We start from the raw sequence: 13,135 nt of genomic DNA, 5'->3' as shown, positions 1-13,135 counted from the left end.
GATGGGATTTATGTATACTTACTGAATTTTTTTTCTTTCTAATTATGCAGATGTCAAACCTTATTAGAAGTCATAAGGCGGTGACGACTGCATCCTATTCGCCTCCCCCGGCTCATCTGTTAGCTGCCACTGCTTCTGCACAAATGGACCACTTACCGGTTGGTCCCGAGGTTTCCCAGGCACTGGCGTCATCAGCCTCATCAGTGGCTCTACCTGTTAACGCCAGACGTGGTCACCGCCGCCCTCGCACGCCCGACACGCCATCAACATCCATTACTGATGCCTCGGGGTCACAAAAGGTAAAGTTTAATAATGCCCCGCATGTTGATAACTATTTTTTTTCCTATAGTGCCTTGGTGATTTCTCCATATAGACTGTTGTACGTGATATTGGATTGCTTAATGATGCTAGGAAGGTAGTCATTATTTCTTTGTAGAGAACAACATGTCTCTAAAAAAATTTGTTCAATTTTTCTACTTAATTCCGAGTTTTACTAGTTTAATTTTGTTCAAAAATTTGAGCTCTAGCTGCTCTAAGTTCGATCTTTAGTTATTTAGGTAAGTAGAAAGAAAATGTGTAAAGCAGACTTATCATTGTGCTTTTCAAATGCATATGCTTCCTTGAACTGAAAGTAATTATTGTTTACTTATGCAAATTGCGGAGTTGGATTGTATTTACATTTTGTAATAGTGCATACAATGTTGGCAAAAGTACAAACCTTATAAGGAATACCAAATATGAAATATGATAAGAATTTGGTTAACTTAGTTTTGTTATTTTAGGTTCAGTTTGTTAAGTTATGTCATTTAAGGATTAAACAATTATTATATTTATTGCTTGTTGTTGTCATCGTTATGAACCTATTATTAAATAGTTGTGATCATTTTGTTGGATACATATATTGTTTATGTTATTTTCAGGTTTTTGGGAAATGTTTTAATTATAGGGAGGTTATGCCTAAATTTTAGTAGGATTTGTTATTAATTTTGGGTTAACGTTAATTTTATATTTCTTTGCAGCCAAGAAAAATACCTGGGGACCTTGTCGCCAGTTGAAGATGGCGAAGATCACCCGGGTGACCAACGGACATATCATTATGAGATACAACGAGCAGCATCGGGGTGCACCAACGGCGGAGCAGATTAGCGCATTGGCCCACAACATTGGTCATGTCATTCAGACCTATTGCCCTATGCAATGGAAGTCTTGGAAGGTGATGATAGACGAGCTGAAGACGAAGGTGCGCACATTGTTGTCGGTAAGTATCCTACATTTTAATTGTTTTTCCTTCAAATTTTATATATTTATATTACTTAATGTATGTAATTAATTTGTTACATTGCAGACAAACGACAATTTCGAGGACATCAACAACGATATGTTGGCGTACGTCAACAGGCTCTTCTCTAAATGGTACAAGTAGTGAAAGAGCGACTTGCACCAATATTTTGAGACATTTGATGATTCGCATGTCACTCTTGAGGACGGTTGCCCGAAGGAGTTTGAGGGTCAGGAAGATAATTGGGCGTGGCCCTGCAGGCATTTTCAAGAGCTTGGCTATGTGGTATTTTTTTATATTAAGTTTAAAATTATAATACATTTCTTAATAATGTTTATTGATTTTTTTTATTTCATTTAAATTTGAACTAATACGTTTATTGTTTGTATAACAGAAGAAGGCGATAGCCAACAAGAGCAATATGGACAAGAAGACTCTTCTCCACCATTCCAGTTCGAGGCCATTCTCATGTAGGATGGAGGCACGACGACGGGTAATAATAAAGTTTTTCATATTCAATTTTTAATATGTTATGAATATTTTTTTTTTCGTACTAACATTTTTCTTCTCTTGTTCTATTCAGGGGGGTTCAAAATTCCCAGAGATCGATGTCTTTAGCGAAGTTTATGTTCGACTCGGGGATGAGTTGGCCAAGTCCCTTCATGTAAGTATTCTTCAATTTTAATTATTATCTTACGCATTCAAGTTTCATGGTTATTATATGAATGTTAGAATTAATATTTCATGTTATATTACACAGGCGACGATGATGGAGAATAGGCAATTGGTTCTTCAGGAGCCCGCCTCCCAACTTCCTCCCGAGGCTGTACTCGAGTCTGTGGGTCTCCCAGAAGATGTGGGGTTTTAGATCCTTACGGAGATCTTGGATCAAACTCTCGGGCGGAGGCCGGGGACATATTGTAGGGGCATGGGGAATGCCCGACGGTGGGAACCTAGAGCCCCTTCATCATCGTAGTCAAAGATTCAGGTAACAGCTTTGACGACAGAGGTGGCTGACCTTAGGACTGAGCTCGCCTCGTATAGGAGCCAGATGTCACTGATTGCACAAGCCCTTAGTCAGTCTGGCATTCGTCTCCCGGATCTTCGTCCCCCATCGACCTCCAAGCCCTTCCAACCCGAGCATGGCCACACCTCTGCCCCTTCGACGTCTGAGCCTGTCGACAACCTCAAGACCTTCCAGCCGCCTCCGCAAGACGACCACGTAGATTATGCTGCATTATTTTCTTAGTTTTTTACTTCCTTACTTTTAAACATTTTTCTTATACATAGTACATACATTTATATTAATTTAAATATATTAATTTTTTCGTCATTACATTTTTTAATTGCAATTTAATTTTATTACCAAAAAAAAAATGCAATTTATTTCTATTACAAAATTAAAAAAACAGAACGTAAAAATAAATTAAAAAAATATATATTTTTGTGTGATGAAAACCTTCATCACACAAAACTCAAGCGACAAACTAGGTTTTGTCACACAAAGTTTAGAGAGACGAATAATAGTCGTCCCATGTATGTATCCTTGTATTTTGTACGACGAAAACATTCGCTCCTAAAAATTTTGTGCGACGAAGGGTAAACCGTCGCATATTGTTTTTGCAACCAATGATGTTTTTCGTTGCGCAAAGTCTTTCTTCACGATCTTTGTGCGACAAAGTTTCTGTCGCACTAAAGTTTGTGCGACGGATATACACTTTGCGCTGAAGTTTGTGTAATTTGGTATAGAATTCGTCATCCATGAGATTTGAACCTAAAACCTCTCACTTTCAAGTGAAACGGAATACCATCAAACCGTAGTACTGAGTGGCAAGGTTTATATTTAGAGTATATCTATATCTATCTATCTATTATATATAAAGACAATGGAAAAAGTGAATAGTGATTTGGTGTCACCATGCTTCAACAAAAATATTTGAACAAAAATGCCCCCAAAACAAAAAACTTCAAGGGCATTCCAAAATAATGCATCAAATAAGATAAGGGCATTTCATAATTTTAACTGTATTTCCTTAATAATTTACTTTTTGGTGATTTTTTTAATTAATACCTCACAATAAGCTAGCAGTAATGTGATTCAATTTCTTTATTTTTAAACACGTTCAAAACATCTTAAGAGGCATGTAATGCTGGTTATCAAAAAAGGTTTTTCACACACGGATAACAATGTGATTAAATAAGTTATCAAATGATTGTTTTTTTAACAAACAATATTATCTACACTAAGGAGGGGTGGGCTTAGTCTCACAATGAGCTAGTAATAATGTGATTCAATCAGTTATTTATTAAATATTATTTTCTTTATTTTAAAACACATTTAAAACATCTTAATAGGTGTATAATGCCGGTTATAAAAAAAGTCTTTAGCACACTGATAATAATCTGATTAAATTAATTGTCAAATAGTTTTTTTTAAATAAACGATATTATCTACACTAAGGGGGATGGGTATTTTCGTCATTTTAATAGTATTTTTTAATAATTAATTTTTTTGTGGTTTGGTTGTTTGTTTTTTTGTTTTTTGTTTTTAATTAGTACCTCACAATAGGCTAGTAATAATGTGATTCAATTTCTCCATGTTGAAACACGTTCAAAACATCTTAAGAGGCATGTAATGCTGGTTATAAAAAAGGTCATTCGCACATGGATAATAATGTGATTAAATTAGTTGTCAAATGATTTTTTTTTTTAACAAACGATATTATTTACACTAAGGGAGAGGGGGTTGAGCTTACCCTCACAATGGGCTAGAAATAATGTGATTCAATCTGTTGTTTATTAAATATTATTTTCTCTATTTTAAACACGTTCATAACATCTTAAGAGGCATGTAATGCCGGTTATAAAAAAAGTTTTTCGCACGTGGATAATAATGTGATTAAATTAGTTGTCAAACGATTTTTTTTTTAACAAACGAAATTATCTAAACTAAGGGAGAGGGGGTGGGCTTAGCTTTTCACAATGGGCTAGCAATAATGTGATTCTATTAGTTGTTTATTAAATATTATTTTCTCTATTTTTAAACACGTTCAAAACATCTTAAGAGACATTTAATGCCGGTTATAAAAAGATCTTTTCGCACGCAATGTGATTAAATTAGTTGTCAAATGATTGTTTTTTTTTTTAACAAACGATATTATATATACTAAGTGGGAGGGGGTGAGTTTAGTCTCACAATGGGATAGCAATAATGTGATTCAATAAGTTGTTTATTAAATATTATTTTCTCTATTTTTAAACACGTTCAAAACGTCTTAAGAGAAATGTAATGCCGGTTATAAAAAATGTATTTCGCACGCGGATAATAATATGATTAAAGTAGTTGTCAAATGATTGTTTTTATTTAACAAACGATATTATCTACATTAAGGAGGAGGGGGTGGGCTTAGCCTCAAATGAGCTAGCAATAATGTGATTCAATCAATTGTTTATTAAATATTATTTTCTCTATTCTTAATGTAAATTCTATAGAGACCGATTTTATTATATAAATTTAGCTGCTTTAATTGGTTTATGAGAGGTTTCTTCTAACATAATCCAAGATTATTCATTTACTTTAAATATTTAACTTTCCTTTTGTCAGTTTACGCATATAAATACATTTAAAACATGTAAGTCGCATGTAGCAATAATTTGATTCAATCAATTGTTTATTAAATATTATTTTCTCTATTCTTAATGTAAATTCTATAGAGACCGATTTTATTATATGAATTTAGCTGCTTTAATTGGTTTATGAGGGGTTTCTTCTAACATAATCCAAGATTATTCATTTACTTTAAATATTTAACTTTCCTTTTGTCAATTTATGCATATAAATACATTTAAAACATGTAAGTCACATGTAGCACGCCGTGATTCAAAAAATACCTTCTATATAAAGTGAGAAGACTAAAAAGGTGACACATTCAAAATGCCAAAAAATGCCCCCCGCCAATTAAGAATTTCACAACAAAACAATTTAATTAACAAGGGTAAAATAGTAAAACTAGATCATTTTGAAAATTTCAAACAAAACACCCACTATGTGGGTAGTTACTTGATGAAATTAATATTACTATATTTGACAAAAAAAAATTACTAATACATAAACATAATAAATAAATAAAATCAATTACCACACGAGTAAGTGGGTAATAAGGGGCTAGTTATTAATAAAAAGACCGATTACAATATTGCGGGTATCATAAAATTATCACTAAAACCATGTCTACTCGTGCATTTGAGAACATATTTGGTTTCATATAATTATCACCAAGCATGTCTCGTAATCCTATTATGGAGAAGATCATAGTGGTACTAATTTAGGGATTATATTATGAATGGACAATGTTGATGCACAAAACCGGAAGGGTATTGGAATAACGTAAATCCAACCGTGAATCTGTAAGAAAGTAAATAACACAAGATGTATCGTGGTTCACCCCAATGTTTGGGCTACATCCACACTGATTATTGTATTTCTCTGAGAGGATTGTGAGGGAGAGAGCCTCTGTAATGAATATGAGAGGCTTTGAGAGGGTGAGAGGCTTTGGGGATCTCAGGCCTAATAATTGGCCTACCCTAATAAGGAGAGTGAGGAGTCCTTTTATAGAATAAGGGCTCCTCACGTAATACATATTTGCCCCTTCACTTATTACATAATTATATTTGAGTTCCCCAAGTATTTATACGAGGTCTAAATACGGAGGCCCTAAGTATGGTACAAACAGTAGTCCCCCAAGTCTTCAGTTAAGAGAGTCTTTTGGTTAGAGACTTGAAATTCAGTCAGTTGATGCACAAAACCGGAGGTCTTGGAACAACATAAATCCGACCGTGAATCTGCATGTAATGTAAACAACACAAGATGTATCGTGGTTCACCCCAAGGTTTGGGCTACGTCCACACTGATTATATTTCTGAGGGAGAGAGAGCTCTGAATGAGAGTGAGAGCTTTGAGAGGGTGATGAGCCTTAGGAATTGGTCTCCTCTCATTGTGAGGGTGAAGGGTCATTTTATAGAATAAGGAATCCTCACTTATTACATATTTGCCTATTCCTTTATTACATAATTACATTTAAGTCCCCCGAGTATTTGTACGAGATCTAAATACGAGGCCCTAAATATGGTATAAATAGTAGTCCCCCAAGTCTTCAGTCAAGAGAGTCTTTTGGCTGAAGACTTAAAATTCAGTCTATGTGTGGGCCGAAGTAACTAGATGTTGTCTTGAACTGATGTTCGATATGAGACGGTGCTCAATCTGAAATGATGCTCAACTGGAAGTAGCACATGCTGCGAGGCTGCTTAGCTCGTGGCTTATGTTGCCTTGGTTGGCTCGATTTGTGGCGTTTGAAGGTGAGGGGGTCCCTTTTATAGAATAAGGGCTCGCTCCTCAATACATGAATAATGGCTAGAGTTGATGCTCTCTAATGATGGTGAGGGAGTCCCTTTTATAAAATAAGGGTTCGCTCCTCAATACATAAATATAGGCTAGAGTTAATGCTCTCTAATGGTGGTGAGGGAGTCCCTTTTATAGAATAAGGGCTCGCTCCTCAATACATGAATGATGGGCTAGAGTCCCCCAAGTATTTTTCATGATGCCCAATTGAGGCCCAATATATGGTACATAATGTAGTCCCCCAAGTCTTCAGTCAATAGAGTCTGTTGGCTGGAGACTTCAAATTGAATCCATGTATGGGCCGAAGTGGCGGTTGTTCGGAGGCGATATTTGTATACCTTGCACTGAAGCTTTGTAAGTGAAGCTTTAAAGCTGGAGCTCTGTAAATGAAGCTTTTGAAGCTAGAGCTTTTGTAAATGAAGCTTTTGAAGTTGTAGCTTTGTAAATGAAGCTTTCGAAGCTAGAGCTTTTGTAAATGAAGCTTTTGAAGCTGATTGACATGAGTGATGCTCATGAATGTTTGATTGACATGAGTGATGCTCATGAATGTTTGATTGACATGAGTGATGCTCATGGATGTTGACATGAGTGATGCTCATGAATGTTGACATGAGTGATGCTCATGAATGTTTATGTATGATTGATATGAGTGATGCTCATGAATGTTTATGTATGATTGACATGAGTAATGCTTATGTATAATATGAAGTACTGGGCGTACTTTTGATCACCTGTTTGGTGGCATGAATGAGAGTAGGGGTTGTACATTTCATGACCTGGTTAGTGGCATGAATGGCTAGTTGCCAAATGATATTAGAGTACGGGTTGTACATTTCATCACCTGGTTGGTGGTAATAGCGGCAAGTTGCCGAATAATTTTGAAGTACTGGGCGTGCTTTTAGTCACCTGGTTGGTGATAATAGAGGCAGGTTGCCGAATAATTTTGGAGTACTGGGCGTACTTTTGATCACCTGGTTGGTGGTAATAGCGGCGGGGTGTCGAATAATTTTTTGTAGTGTTGGGTGTACTTTTGATCACCTGGTTGGTGATAATAGAGGGTCTGGCTCTTTTGGGCATACGGGCATACAGATGTCTTCGAAAGATAATAAAAATAATTTTCACCATTCAGAAACAAGAAAAGTAAATCACATCATTCTGGTAGGGTGTTTATTCCTTGCTTTTGCTTTCTGCTTTCCGTCGCACTCTCTCTGTCTCTTCACCTGGTAGACAAAAGGAATCGCAATAATAGGAACCTTATAATTTTGCCCCTTTTCTTCATTTCTCTTTTCATTTTTTGCTTTACTTTTGCTTTTGCTTTGTAGAGTGTAGATGGCACTCAAGTTCTCTGTTTCTTTTCCTATAGCTTTACTGGTGGTCTCCTCGCTCCTTGCTTTTTCACTTTTCAGCTGGAAAGTTGAAGACCCAAGACCATCAAATGTTGATGCGCCACTACCACCTGGAAATTTTGAAACTGAACCCTAGCCCGAGAAGAAACCCGACTCCCCATCATCTGCACGCTAGCAGTGGCCTGTGAACGCCCTCCAAGTTCAAGACCCCATTGTAGGGTATGAAGTCCTTCAAAGCACTGGTGCCTTCCTCAACTGCTAGATCAGCTAGTTTTTTTATGGTCCATTTACCTATTTTCCATCCTCCAAACATTTCCACTTGAATTCAACCAATCTTTCCAGACCATATTCTTTCTTAGTGAGCCCAATTAAAACAGACAAGTACTCCTCCAATGCTAGCCGTAATTTAGATATAGCAGATCCACCAGTATCCTCTGCAACCAAGACAATCTGATTGCGAAGCGATGACAGTCTGTCAACAAGATCTTTTGGAATAAGGCCTCTAAGACGCTTTTGAACATCAGACTGAGTCGGGATTTGCGTAGACGGGACAAATACCACGACTTCAATGATAGTGAGAGAGCTGTGAAGCTTCCATATCTATGTTTCTATCTCACTGTTCTATCTCAGATATGTGAAGCTCCAGGACATGAGCGCTATTCGCATCCATATTTTCGAATATAGGGTCGGCTTGTTGGTAGCAATCGGCACCGGGTGTGCACTGCACCCAGCTGATGTCACTCTCAATGTCAAGCACCATGTAGGCCTGACTCAGTGGTTTTCAAATCCCGACTCGGGAGAAGTACTCGCCACTACCATGACTCGTCTTGAAAATGATGGGGCCCTCAAAACCATCCGCATCGAGCTGTAACCCGCTGTCGGTTTCCATGGGTTTAAAGTCCGACGTGGCGATACCTCTAACGGCTAGATCTAGCTGAGTGGTGAGAGATCGAACTCGTTGGATGCGTTCATGTTCTGGCCATGAGAAGCTCTGAAAGCCAGCTGATCGAAAGGCGTAATTTGCTTATTCGTCGGGGACGACGATGGAAAAGAAGATGAGAAGTCGACGACGGAAGATGAGGAAAACGAGGCTGATGGTGCAGTGCTCGATGGAGAAGGAGTGGCGGGACCGATCGTTGGACCCAAAACGATGCCGCTGAATTGAGCCGTCTGTAGAGAAATCACCGCTGAACCGGTCGTTGTCGGAGTGCTGCGAGGGTTGAATTGCTATTTTCATCTGCGGCCCGTGCGACTGCACCTGGCTTGGTCGGGTATTGCGGGTCCATGAAGCTTGTCATGACTCAAACGTAACAGGCTACCGAGCCAAACTCTAATGAAGCTGAAGATTTTGACACCGGAATTGGAAGGTGTTTGATTTTAGAGGCTTGTCATGACTGGCTGCGCTTTTTCTGGCGAGGTGGGAGAAAACAGGACAAGCCAATGACGAAAACAGGACAACCCATCTTGATGCAGATCTCAATGACTAAAAAGCACACAACCCCAGAAACAAAAGAGAGAGATGGAAAATGGGTTTTTGGATGGTTTCTTAAAACTGCAGAGTCTGCGAAGGTTTTCTGGGTTTTTGGGTTTTTGCGGATTCACAGTGGAGCTGAAAAAAATGAAAGAGAACCGACATAATTTTTCGTGTCGATTCCCACAGACGGCACCAAATGTTGATGCACAAAACCAATTGAAACAACGTAAATCCGACCGTGAATCTTCATGTAATGTAAATAACATAAGATGTATCGTGGTTCACACAAGGTTTGGGCTATGTCCACACTGATTATATTTCTGAGGAAAAGAGAGCTCTGAATGAGAGTGAGAGCTTTGAGAGGGTGAGGAGCCTTAGGAATTTGCCTCCTCTCATTGTGAGGGTGAGGGGTCCTTTTATAGAATAAGGATTCCTCACTTATTACATATTTGCCCCTTCTTTTATTACATAATTACATTTAAGCCCCCAAGTATTTGTACGAGATCTAAATACGAGGCCCTAAATATGGTATAAACACAGTCCATGTGTGGGCCGAAGTAACTAGATGTCGTCTTCAACTGATACTCGATATGAGGTGATGCTCAATCTGAAATGATGCTCAACTATAAGTAGCACATGTTGAGAGGCTGCTCTGCTTGTGGCTTATGTCGCCTCGGTTGCCTCGGCTTTGAAGGTGAGGGAATCCCTTTTATAGAATAAGGGCTCACTCCTCAATAGATAAATGATGGGCTAGAGTTGATGCTCGCGGCGATGCTCTCTAATGATGGTGAGGGAGTCCCTTTTATAGAATAAAGGCTCACTCCTCAATACATAAATGATGGGCTAGAGTTGATGCTCGCGGCGAGGCGGTTGCTCAACAGGCGACGATGCCCTCTAATGATGGTGAGGGAGTCCCTTTTAGAAAATAAGGGCTCGCTCCTCATTACATGAATAATGGGTGCTCTCTAATGAAAGTGAGGGAGTCTCTTTTATAGAATAAGGGATCGCTCCTCAATACATGAATAATGGGCTAAGTCCCCTAAGTATTTTTCGTGAGGCCCAATATATGGTACATAGTGTAGACCCCCAAGTCTTCAGTCAATAAAGTCTATTGGCTGGAGACTTCAAATTGAATCCATGTATGGGCCGAAGTGGCGGTTGTTCGGAGGCGGTATTTGTATACCCTACACTGAAGCTTTGTAGGTAGGGGTGGGTTCGGTTTAATTCGGTTCGGTTTTTTGCCAAAACCGAAACCAAACCGAAATTTCGGTTCGGTTCATTTTTTTTTCGGTTTTTTTTCGGTTCGGTTTTTTCGGTTCGGTTTCGGTTTTTTGTTTTTTTTTTCTTTCAAAAAATGAAAAACATTGAAATTTTAAATTTTAACGTATCCAACACAATCATAACACAAGCATTCTAACTATAATCAAAGACAATGAAAATAAACATTTAAAGTTGAACTAAAATCATCAATCAAGTCTTCCAAAGTCCAAACTAACAACATCACAACACAAAAATCGTACAAATGACTTAGAAAAGTTAAATTGTATGATGTTGTTCAAAGATCAGGGTTGTTTGCTTGTAACTGCATGTTGACAACTTGATTAGTAAAAGAAATGCGTGGGTGGATTTATTTAGTGTGTGTTGGATTCTTTTCCATCACAAATTCCCTAAGTAATCTACCCGAAATAAATGTTTATAGATTCTGTTACATGTTATATGAGAGTAGATTTGGAAAAGAAAGCTGAGACAAAAGTAGACAGTGCTATGGAGATGGATGTAGGTACTTCAGGATGAGGTTTGGCTCCGGAACCTTATATGGGGGATAAATAATAGGTTAGGGTTTAAAGTTTTTATAGGAATTTTTTTTAATATTTTGAGCTTAAAGTTTGGCAACACATTGGGTTTAGCATATTTTAACTTACAAATTGGGTTTAGAAAATAATATCCAAAACAAATAATTAAATAAAAAAATTAATTTAATTAATTCGGTTCGGTTCGGTTTGGTTTGGTTTCTAGATCACTAAAACCGAACCGAACCAAAAGAATTCGGTTCGGTTCGGTTTTTTCAATTCGGTTCGGTTTTTTTGTTCGGTTCGGTTTTTTCGGTTTCGGGTTCGGTTTGGTTTTCGGTTTTTTTCGGTTTTCGGTTTTTTGAACCCACCCCTATTTGTAGGTGAAGCTTTGCAAGTGAAGCTTTGAAGCTAGTGCTTTTATAAATGAAGCTTTTGAAGCTGGAGCTCTGTAAATGAAGCTTTTGAAGCTGGAGTTCTGTAAATGAAGCTTTCGAAGCTGATTGACATGAGTGATGCTCATGAATGTTTATGTTGATTGACATGAGTGATGCTTATAGATGTTGACATGAGTGATGCTCATGGATGTTGACATGAGTGATGCTCATGAATGTTGACATGAATAATGGTCATGAATGTTTACGTATGATTGACATGAGTGATTCTCATGAATGTTTATGTATGATTGACATGAGTGATGCTCATGTATAATTTTGAAGTACTGGACGTACTTTTGATCACCTGGTTGGTGATAATAGCGGTAGGCTGCCGAATAATTTTTTGTAGTACTGGATGTACTTTTGATCACCTGGTTGGTGATAATAGAGGGTCTGGCTGCCGAATAATTTTTTGTAGTACTGTGCGTACTTTTGATCACCTGGTTGGTGATAATAACGGCAGGATGCCGAATAAATTTGGAGCCATAAGGCCTAGCTCTTTTGAGCATATGGGTCTTTGCCCTCCACATGACATTGCAACCCATTATTTTGGGCTTGCCGTTTTTTTTTTTTTTTTTACCCTCTGATGGGGTTTATACAGATATCTCTGAAAGATACAAAAAATAAATTACATCATTCAAAAATAAATCTGACCCTTTGCTCAATGGGTCATGCTTATAATTCCCTATTCTGCATGCCATCAGCATAGCAATTATGTCTGCTTCTTTTTATCTTCTTTTGCTTTCTGCTATTGCTTTTGCTTTTACTTTCTCTTTTCCATTTCCTGCATGTTCTCCTGTAAAACGTAACAGTTGCCCGGATAGCCTTGACACCACCCACTTGCTTTTCTTGCTTTTCTTGCTTTTCTTTATGTCTCTCCACCTGGCAGACAAAAGGAATCGTGATAGAATTAATAGGAAGCTTATCTTTTGCTTTTCTTGATCTCCCCGCTCATTGCTTTTGCTTTCTGTATTCCTTTTCTCTAAAGTGACAACACTTGTTTTTCTTGATTGATGTTCTTCTGCAGATTTTGAGTTTTGAGATCCACCTTGACCAGAGCCCACATTAGCAGCTGTCTGCTCTTCGAGTCTAGCTTCTGCTCCTTGTGATAATAGCTTTGAAGTACGACAGATAGATAATGTATACTTTAAAGGATTCGTCGTTGCCTTGACCCCTTGTTTGATCAGGACTTTTATCCGTCTATGAGAAACTGTCCAGGGAAACTCCGACGGTAACCTGTGTCTTGGACGACGGCAACCTGTGCCTTGGACGACGGCAACCTGTCCAGGGGAACTCCGACGGAGAGCTCGAGAGCTGGAACTTCAGGCTCCGTCACGGCGAGGCAAGTGGTGTGCACATTCCGGCTGAGACGTCGGTTGGGTCTGCCATGGACGTGGGAGTTCAGATAGAG

The 13,135-nt window shown here is 38.2% G+C and overlaps 1 pseudogene; it reads left to right on the top strand.

Moving 5' to 3' along the window:
• Positions 1-1,056: 1,056 nt before the first annotated feature.
• LOC126597701 (uncharacterized) lies at positions 1,057-2,553 on the top strand (annotated as a pseudogene).
• Positions 2,554-13,135: the final 10,582 nt, after the last annotated feature.

The sequence above is a fragment of the Malus sylvestris genome, chromosome 13 (genome assembly GCF_916048215.2).
Source record: "Malus sylvestris chromosome 13, drMalSylv7.2, whole genome shotgun sequence".
Classification (NCBI taxonomy): domain Eukaryota; kingdom Viridiplantae; phylum Streptophyta; class Magnoliopsida; order Rosales; family Rosaceae; genus Malus; species Malus sylvestris.
This window is presented reverse-complemented; position numbering and strand designations above follow the sequence as displayed.